This window comes from Dasypus novemcinctus, chromosome 2 (genome assembly GCF_030445035.2).
Source record: "Dasypus novemcinctus isolate mDasNov1 chromosome 2, mDasNov1.1.hap2, whole genome shotgun sequence".
Classification (NCBI taxonomy): Eukaryota; Metazoa; Chordata; class Mammalia; order Cingulata; family Dasypodidae; genus Dasypus; species Dasypus novemcinctus.
The window spans coordinates 146,375,048-146,390,052 of NC_080674.1; the positions used below are offsets into that span (position 1 = coordinate 146,375,048).

The 15,005-nt window shown below is 46.0% G+C and overlaps 1 long non-coding RNA gene across 1 annotated transcript; it reads left to right on the forward strand.

Moving 5' to 3' along the window:
* The first annotated feature begins 5,165 nt into the window (after nt 1–5,165).
* On the forward strand, nt 5,166–14,789 carry LOC111766203 (uncharacterized). The gene is made up of 3 exons (XR_002798306.2): nt 5,166–5,796; nt 6,146–6,404; nt 14,050–14,789. It is a non-coding gene; the product is annotated as an uncharacterized lncRNA (long non-coding RNA).
* Nucleotides 14,790–15,005: the final 216 nt, after the last annotated feature.

The window sequence follows — 15,005 nt, forward strand, 5'->3', positions numbered from 1 at the left end:
GCTTTTCTTGGGTGTGTTTCCTGGGTAGGGGCAGGGCCTTGTAGTAGCTGTCCCTATCGCGGTGTTTGAGGTTTTCTGAAGTCTCTGTTTTTACAGAGGCAAGGACACTCGAACCAGATCCCTGCCTGTGGTATGTTGCCAGAGTGGCTTCTTTGTGAAGACTGGACGTGGGCCTGCTCTTGAAGCTGTCCTGTTCCTCAGTCTGGTTGGCTGCAGCTTTACCTGGTTGGTCAAAACTAAAGAAGGCTGGAGTTAAGGGTGGGACAGTCTTCCGTACCATGTATGGCCAGGCCTGATCCCCACCTCGACCCAAGGCAGGGAAAATCTGTGAGATTTTCTTAAGAAGGCCTGCCATGTGCACATGGGGGGGAGTGAGGGATGGGCACGAGGCCTTGGGAAACAATAACAGCTGGGGCTGCTACAGCCATTCCCTCCTGTCCTCGGTGTCCCTTGCAATCTGAGGGTATTGAAGAAGGATAGAAGAGGTAAGGGCCAGTTCTCAAGCCAAGAATCCTTCCAGGAAGAAAATCTTGTCACTTGCCAGCTGGAGCTGGGATCCTTGGCAACCTCCTGGGACGCAGGGCAGAGTGGGCAGAAGCATGGCCTGTTTCTAAGGTTCCCGTCCAGGTCAAGCCTGGTCCCCTTGTGTAGGAGGCATGAGGTGCTAGGTTCCTCTGGCACCAGCCCCCTGAGGGTCTCTCAGTACTGGGGCCATCCTGGTGGGCTTGTGAGCTGCTTTCTACCCAGGGAGAGGCTCTGAGCTGGACAGGATGGACATAGGAAGAGGAGTCCCTGTTTTCAAAGAATGCAGATTATTGGTGGGGGAGACAGAGACGGAGGCCCAAAACTACATGTTACATAACGTGAGCAAGCACGGGATTCTATGGGAGCACAGAGAAGGGCTCAGAAAAGGTGGAAAACTTGATTGGGAAGGGTAAGTAGGAGGCAACCCGATTGCCTTGGTTGGTTTGTAAGGTAGGGAGGATATCAGCCAAGTCTTTACCCAGGAGTAAGGAAGGGATAGATTACAGAGTGGAAGCACTTCCTCCAGCTCCTGACTCCCCAAATCAGGGGCAGCGACATGTCCCCTCTACCCCGTAGGCTTGACAGGCCCTGAGCGAAGTCAAGGTCTAGCCTGCCTCTCGTCCTTCTTCTTTTGGAGACCTCCCGGGTTCTTGACCCATATGTTCTGGGCCCAGAGGAATTCCAGGCACCCCTTTGTATTGGCCTCATTCTTTCTCTTCCATTCTAGCGCCTCTCCCCTCTCCCATACCACTCCTCCCCTCTGCCTTTTCCCAGGCCAGGCTCCTCAACCCAAAGCAGGGGGGACAAGGCCACCTTCTCCAGCAAATGGCACATCCCTGAGTCTCTTGGCAAAATTGCTAGGTCTTAATGGGACAATATTTATTTTGGCACATCTCTTCCCAGCCCCACCTAACCCTCCCCATTTCCCTCTAGGCCAAGGAACACAAGTTTATGCCTGTTACACATTCTTGAGAGTATCTCGCCCCAGACCAGACTCCACATAAACAAAAAACGGCAAGAACAAAATGTGAAAGAAGGACCAAAGAGACTGTGCCTTTAAAGCAGAGCATCTCAAACACGCCAGGGCACCAGAATCACTAGAAGTGGTTTGTAAATTCAGATTCCCAGGCCGGGGCCATTGCCAGAGTGTCATATTCCTTAGGTCAGGGAGGGGGTCCTGGAACTGCTCTTGCTAACAAGCACCGCAGGTGATCCTGGTGCAGGCGGCTTGTTAGGAAACCCTGCCAGGCCTGCTGGCTAATTTTTAGTAGTCCTGTCACAAGGATTTCTTCAGGCTCTGAAACTCAAGTTCCTTTGCAAGGTTGAAATAGGATAAGCCTTTTAAAAATTGCCCCATTTTACAGTCCTGTAATACAGTTAAATGTGTCAGCTGATAGAAAGAAAAACAAAAGTGTTGATTTTAACTCCTGCTCCTGTGAGAGAAAGCTGAAACCTAGGGCACAGGGCAGTGCTGATAACAGCTCTTATCATCCTAAAGGCTGAGGTTTGGGTAGGGCCCCAGATAGAGTTGAACAGTTGATTGCTACCTGGAGACCTTGTCTTGGGTTTCAGGGATGTAAGGAAGGACAAAGGGGAGTAGTTGGAAGAAGAGAGTGAGGAGAGGGAACGCATCCAGCTAAAAACAGGTTTAGGCTCTGAGGTAAAGGAAATGACCACGGCCTAAGGACCTTTGACCCTTCTAGTCCCTGAATGATACTGTTTTCTCTTGAATTTCAGGAATGTTTGTTCTCAACCCTTTTGAAAGATTCTAAGGAAGGCGGAGCTTAGCCTGGTTGCCTCTCTGGGAGGGGTAGGGTGCTTCCTTCTGCCTCCCCCGCCTGGACCCTCCCACCTGCTCAGGAAGAAATGAGAGTCAGGTGTGGAGACCACAGTCATCGTTACTCCCTGCCCTGTCCCCTCTCGCCCTGCCCCAGCTGCTCTGGCGAGTTCATGCTATACTTAGTGGCAGTTGGAGAGGGGAAGACATTGGGCAGAGTGAGATACCAGAGACCTGAGGGAAATTAGGCTAAGTCTAAAAGAATCAGGTGTCGAGCAAATTTGATTTCAACATTTTACCCATAAACCTTTGGGTGCTAATAAGATTTTTTGCACCCAAATAGCAAATCTATCCTTCCACTTCAGTCATTCTTCTTCTCCAGTGTCCCTTTACCAATCACTAGGACCTGGGAGAACCTTTGTGATTGCTAGAACTTGTTGAGAAGATCTTTTTGGTCAACGTGGATGCCTCAGCTCCTTAGATCAGCTAAGGGAGATCCAAATTTAGCCCATCTCCCTTTTTAGAGAGCTCTCTCCCACCAACCCATGCTCCTCAGGACTCAGGTCCTCTTAAATTTTTATTACAACTTTGTTGAGTTTTGACATATATGCACACTGGTGAAACCATCACCGTAATTAAGATAGTGAATATATCCATCACCCCCAAAGTGTCCTGGTGGTGCTTGGTAATCCTTCCCTTTTTCCACCTCTGTCTCCAGGCAACTACCAATCTAATTTCTGTCATTCTAGATCATTTTGCCTTTTCTAGAGTTCCATATAAATTGAATCGTTTTGTATATAATCCTTTTGGTCTGGCTTCTTTTACTCAGCGTTATCATTTTGAGAGTCATTCAAGCTGTTGTGTATATAAATAATTAATTACTGTTTATGCCTGAGTAGTATTCCATTGTGTGGCTACACCACAATTTGTTCATCTTTTCACCTGTGGATGGATATTTGGGTGGTTTCGCTTTGGTGTTGTAACCAATAAGGCTGCTATGAACATTTGTGTATAAGTCTTGGTGTGGATGTGTGCTGTTTTCCCTCTCATCTCTTCCTTCATAGTCCCCCCATTCTGGTCCCACCATGTCCCCATTTACTCACCTTTCTCTTACTGTAGGCAATAAGCACCCAGCTCCCTCCACACTCACAGAGTCAGGGCCCAGCCTCTTAAAAGATTTGTTTCTTTTAATCTTTCTCCACATAAACAGAGCCAGCCCCTTCATCATTTTTATTGCTCGACTTCAAACTCCCTCCCATTTGTTTATATCTTCCTGGTAATGAGATGTCTAGGCTGAGCAAGGTATATTATCATTATTTATTCAGCTTGGCACATGTACACAACCTTTGGCGATACTTCAGCTTTCCAAGGAGGAAAGGTACCTGGCAGAGGGTGGGCCATGGATTAATGAGGCACTCCTTCCTCAAAAGAAGGAAGGTGCTAGAGATCGTATGATGTGTTGGGGGGGGATACCCTGGGAGAGACTAGGCTTCAGAGCTTATCCGTACACTTTTATTGCTTTTATCACTGTCTTTTGTGGGTTCTTCCCTGTGGGTTTTCTGGAACACTGACCCCACTCATCAACTTTTGTCATAAGCCATGTCCTACCACAGTCCCACCTCTCAGTTCTGAGGTAGTATTGTAACTAAAGTTTCTCTCTCTCCTTTTTGGTTCTCAGGAGTCTGAGGTGAAAGGCAACCTGAGAGTGAAAATGGCAACTGAAGAAAGAAGGCGGGTCTTGGTCTGTGTTCCAAACTCAGATAAATGAGTGTTTATCGATTATCTGGGTATGTGTTGGATTTCACGTGAGGAGAGAGTGGCTTCACTTGTTTTTCAAAAGTTATCCTTACCCTATAACTTCTCTAACAAAAAAATTATATATATATAAATAATAGAATTATCCTTAAAAATTATCCTTTCCAGACAGACAATACCAAGTGCTGGTAAGGATATAGAGAAGCTGGACCCCTCACACACTGTTGGTGGGGATATAAAAAGGTACAGACACTTTGGAAAGCAGTGTGGCTATTTCTTATAAAGTTAAACATATACTTACCATATGACCCAGCAATCCACTCCTGTATCTACCCAAGAGAAATGAAAACATATGTTCACACAAAGACATGCACACCAGTGCTCATAAGTAGCCTTAGTCATCATAGCCAAGAAGTGCAAACAATCCAAATGTCTATTCAACTGGTGAATGGATAAACAAAATCAATCCTTACAATGGAATACTGTTCAGCAATAAAAAGGAAGAAAATATGAATATATGCTACAACATGAGTAAATTTCAAAAACATTACGATAAGTTAAAGAAGTGAGGTGCAAAAGACTACATATTGTATGATAGCATTTATAGGAAATGCCCAGAAAAGGTGAATCTATACAGCCAGAACACATCAGGAGTTGCCTAGGGGTAGGGGCGGGAATAGATATTGCCTCCAAGTGAGAATGTTATTTTGGGAATGATGGACATGTTCTAGAACGGAACTGTGTTGTTTGCACAACTCGGTAAATTTACTGAAACTTAACTGAATCGTACAACTGCAATGGGTGAATTTTATCGTATGTAAATTAGACCTCAATAAATCTGTTTTTAAAAAGTTATCCTTCCTTTCCCTGTCTTTTTTTTTTTTTTTTTAATAAAGATTTTATTTATTTATTTAATTTCCCCCCCTCCCCTGGTTGTCTGTTCTTGGTGTCTTTTTGCTGCGTCTTGTTTCTTTGTCCGCTTCTGTTGTCGTCAGCGGCACGGGAAGTGTGGGCGGCGCCATTCCTGGGCAGGCTGCTCTTTCTTTTCACGCTGGGCGGCTTTCCTCACGGGAGCACTCCTTGCGCGTGGGGCTCCCCCACGCGGGGACACCCTTGCGTGGCACAGCACTCCTTGCGCGCATCAGCACTGCGCATGGGCCAGCTCCACACGGGTCAAGGAGGCCCGGGGGGTTTGAACCGCGGACCTCCCATATGGTAGACGGACGCCCTAACCACTGGGCCAAAGTCCGTTTCCCCCTTTCCCTGTCTTGGAGGGCCCCTTCTCCAGGTGGGCTTCCCAGCGTTAGTTCTATCCTACCGGCCTTTCCTGGACGCCTGGGGGCGGGCTTCTTGAGTCCTCTCTCCCGTGCTGTCCTTGCCTGCGCCCTCAGCAGTCAGTGTGCTGGGAAGACACAGCCGGGTGATGGGTGGGGCTGATTTGCAAACTGAAGGTGGAAGAGCAGGCCCTAGGTAGGGTAGGCGGCTCGAGGTCCTCCTAAGACTCACCTACTGGGAGTTCATTTCCAAGGAGAAGACTGAAAAAATCTGGGAGAGGCGAAAGGGTGGAAATGAATCTGTCCTGAAGCGTTTTCTCCCATCCCTGTGGCCCGGCCAGACTGCCCACCAGGACCAGAGCACCCCCTCAACTCCCACACAAACCCAGGAGTCGCCGTGTCCACAGAGCCAGCAGTGGGTGCCCTCCTCAGGGGAAACGATCTTGGCCCTTGGCTCCCTCGGAGGTGAGGCTTGTTTTCCCTCAGAAGAAGATTCTCATCCTAGAACTTTTTCAGACCAGGTAACCAGACTCTTAGAAACCAAACTGTGCCTCCTGAACAAATTAATGGAGCACCTACAGTTGGCGATTTGGTCTTAGGGATTTGGAGGGGTCCTGGAGGTGGGAGAAGTTTGGTCCCAGCCTACCAAACCACCTTTGAATCTCTTCAGAATCAACTTTCAACCCCCTCAAAACTGGCTTCTTGGAGATAGTGAATCTCCTCCAGCTGCCATATCAGGTCCAATTTTCAGTCTCCTCAACACCAGTTGCCCCTCTCAAACTGTCTTCTGAAATTACCTATTTAATCTTTTCAGATCCATTTGACTTGATCATTTTGGAAGTTTTCTCAGATGAGTGATGGGGCCAAGCAGTTCCTTGGGGGACATTCTCAATCTTCTGTTAATGATGCAACTACAACTTCAATTGTCCCCCAGTCCCAATAAAACAAACAGGAGGAGTGACTGCTTTCCATCCCATCACAGCTGCCTCAGAACTGCTTTTGTCCCTGCGGAACCGTGTTCACTCTGCCGAATTTGTCTCCTTAGAGCCATCTTTTATTCTCTTCAGAACCAGGTATGTTTTTTTTTTTTTTAAGATTTATTTTATTTATTTACCTCCCTCCCCTTCATTGGTTGCAGTCACTGTCTGCTCTCTGTGTCCATTTGCTGTGTGCTCTCCGTGTCTGCTCATCTTCTCTTTAGGAGGCACCAGGACCCAAACCCTGGACCCCCCATGTGGAAGAAAGGTGCTCAGTTGCCTGAGCCGCCTCAGCTCCCTGGTTTGTTGTGTCACTCATTGTCTTTCCTCTTTGTGTCTCTTTTGTTGTGTCATCTTGTTGCGTCAGCTCACTGCACCAGCTCGCCTTCTCCAGGAGGCACCAGGAACCAAACCCGGTACCTCCCATGTGATACATCCGCTTCCCCAGAACCAGGTTTTATTTTGGCTAATGAAACTACTCAGTTCCTTAGAATTTTCTTCTCAGAAGTTATCTTCTACCCAGGAACACTTTTTCAGTCTTCTTAGACCCAACTCTCAGGCCTCAAAAAGCATGTCTTAAAGTTATTCACCCATGGGCCCCATGTTCCCCATCTGCTTAGTGGAGAAAACGATGCTTATCTTCATCTTTTTCTTTAAAAAGATAGCATGATCCCCCCCCCAATTACAAAATACATGTTTATTGTAAAAAGTACAGAAACACCTTACCTTTTTTTGCACCTGTTGAAAGAAGGTAAAAGCACTTTGAAACAGTAAACTCTCATGTCGTGCTGGAAGGAGAATAGATTGATACAAGCTTTCCTGAGGGGACTTCAACAGCATGTACCAAGAGCCTTACAAAATTTCATGTTTTCTGACCTAGCAATTCTGCCAGGACCGCTCTTAATCACAGTATTATTGGTTATGGAGGAAAATTGGCAACAACATAAATTTCTGATGGGTAATGACTAAAATAAACTGTTATACCATATGATGGATTACTATGCAGGACTTATAAATCATGTTCTGGGTTCTGAAATAATTATTGACAAAAATGCTCACAATAGGGAAGTGACTGTGGCTCAACTAGTTGGGCTCCCATCTACCATATGGGAGGCTCTGGGTTCGCATCCCAGGGCCTCCTTGTGAAGGCAAGCTGGCCCATGCACCATGGAGAGCTGGTGCAGCAAGATGATGCAGCAAAGGGAGACAAGCAGACAGAGAAAAAAAAAAAGCACAGTGAATGGACATAGAGAAGAGAGAGCAAAGAATGGAACAATCCACAAGCAGGGGAGTAAATAAATAAATAAATAATGCTTACAATATAATACTAAGTAACAAAAGTAAGACAAAACTGTTAGAAGGCATGATTCTGACTTTATAAAATACACTCACAGGGAAGTGGCTGTGGCTCAACTGAGAGAATGTCCGCCTACCATATAGGAGGCTCAGGGTTCAGTTCTCAGGGCCTTCTGACTCGCATGGTGAGCTGGCCCACGTGCAGTGCTGCTGCCATGCAGGGGTGTCCCCCATATAGGGGAGCCCCATGTGCAAGGAGTGCACCCTGCAAGGAGCTGTCCCAAGCAAAAAAAGCGCAGCCCACCCAGGAGTGGCACCACACATGGAGAGCTGATGCAGCAAGGTGATGCAACAACAACAACAACAAAAAAAGAGACACAGATTCCCAGTGCCACTGACAAGAATGCAAGCGGGGGAAACGGACTTTGGCCCAGTGGTTAGGGCGTCCGTCTACCATATGGGAGGTCCGCGGTTCAAGCCCCGGGCCTCCTTGACCCGTGTGGAGCTGGCCATGCGCAGTGCTGATGCGCGCAAGGAGTGCCGTGCCACGCAAGGGTGTCCCCCGCGTAGGGGAGCCCCACGCGCAAGGAGTGCGCCCGTGAGGAGAGCCGCCCAGCGTGAAAAGAAAGAGCAGCCTGCCCAGGAATGGTGCCGCCCACACTTCCCCTGCCGCTGACGACAACAGAAGCGGACAAAGAAACAAGACGCAGCAAAAAGACACCAAGAACAGACAACCAGGGGAGGGGGGGAAATTAAATAAATAAATAAATCTTTAAAAAAAAAAAAGAATGCAAGCGGACACAGAAAAACACACAGCGAAAGGACACAGGGCAGACAACGGAGGGTAGGGGAGGGGGAGAGAAATGAATAAAAGAGAAATCTTTAAAACAAAAACAAAAACATAATCTTAAAAAAAGAATTCACACACATATACCTCAAAAATTAGGGAAGCAGATGTGGCTCAAGGATCTGGGCTCCCACTTACCGCAATAGTGAAATAGCGCAACAAAGAGACACAGCAAGGAAACACAATGAGAGACACAACAAACATGGAGTAGCGGTGGCTCATATGATTAGGCACCTCCCTCCCACGTGGGAGGCCCCAGGTTCAGTTTCTGGGGCCTCCTAAAAAGAAGTCGAAGCTCTCTCTGCCTAGAGTAGCCTGCACCAAATCTTGGTATGTATTTCTGTCTTTCTCTCCCATTTCTCAGCAAGCTCTGTTCTTTACCCCATTTCCCAAGTAAATTATTTTTACTGGCCTAACTGAAAAAATAAAATAAAGTTGAGCAGAGAGCGAGTGCAAACAATGTGGGTGGGGGGAGGGGAGAAAAAAATAAAAATAAATCTTTTTTAAAAAAGTAAATAGTTGGCCTATATGGTGGAATTATGGATATTTTAAATTTCATACTTGTATTTTTTTCTATTTTCCAAATGGGCAAATATTTTTATCAACAGCAGAAAATCATTCTATTTAAGAAAGATAGAAAAAAAGGTAAGGCTAGCTAAGCAAATAAGCATTTTTCAGAATCTGGTGTGACATAGGGTCTCTGAGAATTTCTTCTGATGAAGTATTTCTCCCCTTGGATGGATCTGCCCCTTCAAGAGCACAGTATTAAAGAAGAGTGCTGAAAAATAAAGAAGGGAGACCTTTCCTAGGGATTCAGGACTCTAGGTTCTTTGCTGAGTAGATGCGAATCACTTGTTTAATATTCTCTGTAGGTGGATTGTCTGTTGAGGGTTAGCAGGAGAGAAGCATCAGGCAGCTGCTGCTGGTTTCTAAATTTGGGCTGTAGGCTTTTGAAAAATCAGAAAAGGTTTGGTGTTTTATTAGCTCACCTAGCTCCTGAACTATTTCTTGGAGAACTTGAGATCTTGCCCCCTCACTGAATTCGCTCTCCATCCTCATTTCCAACACTCAACTTGCACATCAGAGGCTCCAAGCCTTTCTCTTAAGTTTCCTTCTTCTGCTAACCCTCAGTCTTGTCAGTTAGTCTTGGGATAGATTGTTCACTCCGTTGTTCCTTGATTGGGTGGGTACCTCTGGGAAGTGAGAGCCCACTCCTGGAAAACTTTCTTGGGGCCACATTCAGCACTGGGTTACCTGGAGTGCAAGTGGCTCTTTCAGTCACTGTCAGTCCATTGTTCCAAAATAATTCATCAAATACCTACCTCAAGGCAGGCCCTAGGCTCATAAAGATAAACAAGATAAAGACCCCACTGTGGGGCAGTGCAGAATTGGGTGAGTGGGTAAAATTTAGAAATTATAAATAATTACCATACAGTGTGATAATAACATAATATATTAGAGGGTACAGAGCAGAGTGACTAATTCTGTGGAGGAGGAGGAGTCGCGGGAGCAGGGAAGATTGGGAACTGACGTGAGAAGGAACAGTCAGTGCCGTGCAGGAGGTGGGAACCAGTGAACTCATGGTGGCAAGGCCAGGAAACACGGGACTGTGCTGGAAAGGCAGGTTGGGCGAGGTTTGGAAGAGCCTCAGTGCCAGTCCAAGGGGTTGGACTTTCCCCATAGGCAATAGGGACCAATGTGGCTTAGAAGAAAGGCCAGCATTTTAGCCGGGCTGTATTTCTGGGTGTTTGACAGGCTGTACTGCTTCCTGCCTCCTCAGGAGAGTTCTCGTACCCAGAGTCTACTTCTGATTTAACTATTGCAATGATAACAGTAACAATAACAGCCATTCATACTTATACTTTTATACATTTTTTTTTGAGGTACCAGGGGCCGGGGATTGAACCCGGGGCCTCATATGTGGGAAGCTGGTGCTCAACCACTGACCCACATCAGCGCCTCTGAGGTTTTTGTTGTTGTTGTTGTTATGTTTTGTTTTTGCTTGTTGTTGGTTTTTCAGGAGGAACTGGGAACCTCCCATGTATGAGGCAGGTGCTCAATGGCCCAAGCCATATCTACCCCTTATGCAAGCTTTTTTTTTTTATTTCTCTCCCTTTCCCCCCTCCCCCGCCCCAGTTGTCTGTTCTTTGTGTCCATTTGCTGTGTGTTCTTCTTTTTGTCCGCTTCTGTTGTTATCAGCAGCATGGGAATCTGTGTCTCTTTGTTGTTGTATCATCTTGCTGTGTCAGCTCTCCGTGTGTGCGGTACCATTCCTGGGCAGGCTGAACTTCTTTTGTGCTGGGCGGCTCTCCTTAGGGGGCGCACTCCTTGCGCATGTGGTTCCCCTACACGGGGGACATCCCTGCGTGCCACGGCACTCCTTGCGCACATCAGTACTCTGCGTGGGCCAGCTCTACGCCGGTCAAAGAGGCCCAGGGTTTGAACCGCGGACCTCCCATGTGGTAGGTGGATGCCCTAACCACTGGGCCAAGTCTGCTTCCCCTTATGCAACCTTTTTAATTTCAGCTTGCAATTGGGAAGCAGAAGTGGCTCAACTGATAGAGCGTCCATCTACTATATGGAGGGTCCAGGGTTCAATCCCCAGGGCTTCCTGACTTGTGTGATAAGCTGGCCCACGGGTAGTGCTGCTTCATGCAGGGAGTTTTGTACCATGCAGGGGCGCTCCCGCATAGGGGTGCCCCATGCTCAAGGTGTGAGCCCCACAAGAAGAGCCGCCCTGCGTGAAAAAAGCGCAGCTTGCCCAGGAGTGGCGCTGCACACATGCGGAGAGCTGATGCAGCAAAATGACGCAACAAAAGAGACACAGTTTCCCAGTGCCACCTGATAATGCAAGTGGACACAGAGAGCAGACAATGGCGGGGGAAGGGGAGAGAAAAAAAAATTTCAGCTTGCAATGAAGTATGTCACCTCAAACTTGATTATTCAGTTGTAACTATTCTTCTCCAAATAAATTAGACATAACTGTTAAATATGTTCTAATTTCAGGAATTGATCAAATCTCATACTTTTTATTGTGGAAATTTAAAAATATTAACAAAAGTAGGGGAGAGTAATACAATGAACGTCTCTGTAACTATCAACCAGTTCAATAATTATCAATTCATGGACAGACTTATCTATCCACCCACACATCCCCACACACTGGATTAAATTTTGAAGCAAATCCCAGACATTATATAATCTCTTCTGTAAATATTTCAGTATATATCATTACTCATAAGTATGTTTAGAGTTCCTTTGTTTGATTCAGAACCCAAAAAAGAACACACTCTTCCTTTGGTTGATAGGTCTTTTAAGTCTCTTTTCATCCTTAACAGTACTCCTTGGTATTTATTAACTAAAGAAATTAGGTTATTTGTCCTGAAAATTTTCCCACTTTGGGGATTTGACGCATTGCATTGTTGTTTTCCTCCCTGTAGTGTTACTTAATGAATTTCCTATAAACTGATTGTTATATTAGAGGCTTGATCAGATTCAACCTCACTTTGTAGGTGATGCTATGTACTTGCCATTGCATCATATCAAGAGGGACATCATGTCTGGTTGTCACTCTCTTTTATTTCTTAGCTGTGAGTTTTTAAATTGAGATATAATTCATATTACAAATTTCACCATTTTCATGTGTAAACTTTAGGTTCTTTGTATATACATTCACAGTGTTGTTCAATCATCACCACTAAATAATTCTAGAACACTTCTGTCACCCCAAAAGAAACTCCTTACCTATTGGTACATACTCTTCATTCTCTGTTGGTAGTCATTTCCCCATCCCCTGGCAGCCACTAATCAATTTTTTCTATACATTTGCCTATTCTGAACATTTCAGAGAAACAGAATCACACAATATGCGCTTTTTCCCCCAGCTTCTTTCACTTGGCATCTTGTTTTCAAGGCTCATCCATGTTGTAGCATGTATCAGGGCCTCATTCTTTTTTATGGCTGAAAATATTCCCTTGTATGGACACAGCACATATTGTTTATCCATTCATCAGTTGATGGACATTTGGGTTGTTTCTATTTTTTGGCTAGTATGAATAATGCTACTATGAACATTTGTGTACAAGTTTTTGTGTGAACATATGTTTTCAATTCTGTTGGGTGGTTGCCTCTTTTTTGGTGTTAAAATTGACTTGTGGGGGGGGACCTGATGTAGCTCAGTGGTTGAGTGCCAGCCTCCCACATACGGGGTCCCGGGTTCAATCTCTGGTCCCCAAACATTAAAAAAAAAAAAAAAAAAATTGACCTGTAGGTTCAGGAATCCTTGGTGTTATAAAGTTCCCCATCAACCTTTCGCCCAGTGATTTCAGGAATCCCTGATGATTGATGACCCTTATCTGGATCCACATCTCATTATGGGTTACAAAATGGTGATTTTGTAATTCCATTATTTAATTAGCATTTATTAGCTGGAATTTTTCTACATGGAAAAACTTGCCCTGAATCAAAGTTGTAAGGAAAGACGGGATAAATGCCTGATTCTTTCCTGTCATTTATCAAATAAAGGTATTTCATACTTTCCTCAGTGGAACCCTAATAAATTCTGGGTCTCACATGGCCAAGGCTCTGCGTGGAGTTGCAAATAAGGAATTATGATCCTGGAACCAGGAAAAAGAAAAGAGTTATTCTAATCTCAATCTGAGGAATTTCCATGTGTGGTATTACAGCCCTACAGCAAATACTTCATAAAATTCTTCCTACCTCTGTCTTTCTTTCCCTTCTTTCCCCTTCTCGCTCTTTATTATGTAGCTCTGTTTAGCCTTTCTGCTCAAGTCCTTCTTTCTCCCAGCATCTCTGGCTCTAAATTGCTTTCTGTCTCTCTAACCAGTACCCACCAGCTCAATTCTGATTCTGCATCCCGAAGACCCAGGAACTGGGCTGCCACAGACCGAACTGTGGTAGCTGGGAAATGGGTTTGGCCTCTGAGCTGGAAACCTTTTCGGAGGATAGGTAAGAGTAGAGAAAAAGGCAGAAACACATATACACTAATAAATCTTATTTGTATCACATGTATTTTCTGCAATGACCATACATCACATATGTAATAAAAATCACTAACTAAAATGTTTTAAAGAGATGGCAGGAAAGGAAGTGAGCACTATTCTCACTACAGTTCCCCTTTCTCTCCAGACTTCTGCATCCTTGACTTTCTGTTCCAGGGAAAGTGAAGTGGAACCTTTCCTCTGACTCAGGATTTCAAGTGTTTCCCACCCCCACAGCCTTGCGGCGGGGGTGGGAACGAGGGAGTCATGCTGCTGTGACAGCGCAGGGGAAGGCGCTCTGGCACACCTCTGCGCAAGGCTTCCGGGAGCTAGCCCGGCTCAAGGCCTTCAGTGATCGCGGCTTCACTAACCGGCTGTGGCCTGCCATCTTCCTGAATGAAATTGCTGGGCTCTCCACCTTCTTCTCCAAGAAGCACCTCCCTGGGTTTTTGTTTTGTTTTGTTTTTTTAGGAACAAGGGGCCAGGGATTGAACCTGGGACCTCATAATGGGAAGCCGGCGCTCAACCACTGAGCCTCATTGGCCTCCCTGAGTTGTTATCATTTGTTTTGCTTATTGTTTTGTTTTTGTTTTCTTAGGAGGCACCAGGAACCAAACCCAGGACCTCCCATGTGAGAGGTGGGTGCTCAACTGCTTGAGCCACATCTGCTCCTGCTTCCTGGGTCTTAAGGAAACTTCTTCCTGAGGACTGTTCAGCTTCGACATCTTCGCTTCTGAGGGAAATCGCAAGGCTTAGGGAGGGACGTGAAGGTCCCTTAAGACTTCTGCCCATTTTGGGAGTCTGTGGCCAGGTCTAGAACATCCTGCAGCAGGGCTCCCCCCTGCCCTTGCCTATCTGCTCAGGCCCTATAAATACTCATTGGAATTAAACAACGTGAACAGTTCAGGCCAGGTTCTTCACCTGTGTGGTGAGCACTAAGGAGAGGTAGGTGGGGGCAGATTTTTGTGGTCTCAGACTATCTGAGCAGGGGCCCCAGAAGGAGTGGAGAAGCAAGACAGAGTGGTCAAGCACATGTGCTCCGGAGTTATGCAGATTCAAATCCTAATTCTTCGCTCCGTCATTTATACACTTAGTGATCACAAGCAAGTTCCTTACTTCTCTGAGCCTCAGTTTCACCTGTTGAAAATGCTCCTAATGGTTCCATCTTATTGTGGAGAGGATTAAGGAGAAGGTCTGTAGAGGGTCCCATCTCCTTCCATTAATTGGGAGCTGTTGTTATAGAGGAGCCCATAAATACCACTTTCCTCCCCTCTAACACAGGGACAAGGGTAGGACCTACCTGAAGAGGGGGAAGTGAGATGATAAATGAGGAGTGGCTGAGACACTGTAAATAAATGCTAATGATTAATACTATCGGCACCTCTCCCGTTTAGCTTGACAATCCGATAGTACCCTCCCCCTACTGCTTTCTTCCTCGCTCCTGTTCCACTTGCTTGGTTGCTGGTCTTTTTGGACAAAAGACTAGCAGAAAGAAAAATCACACCCAGAAAAGGGGATCTGGGGTAAGGAGGAGGTGGCCCGGGGTCTGCTACC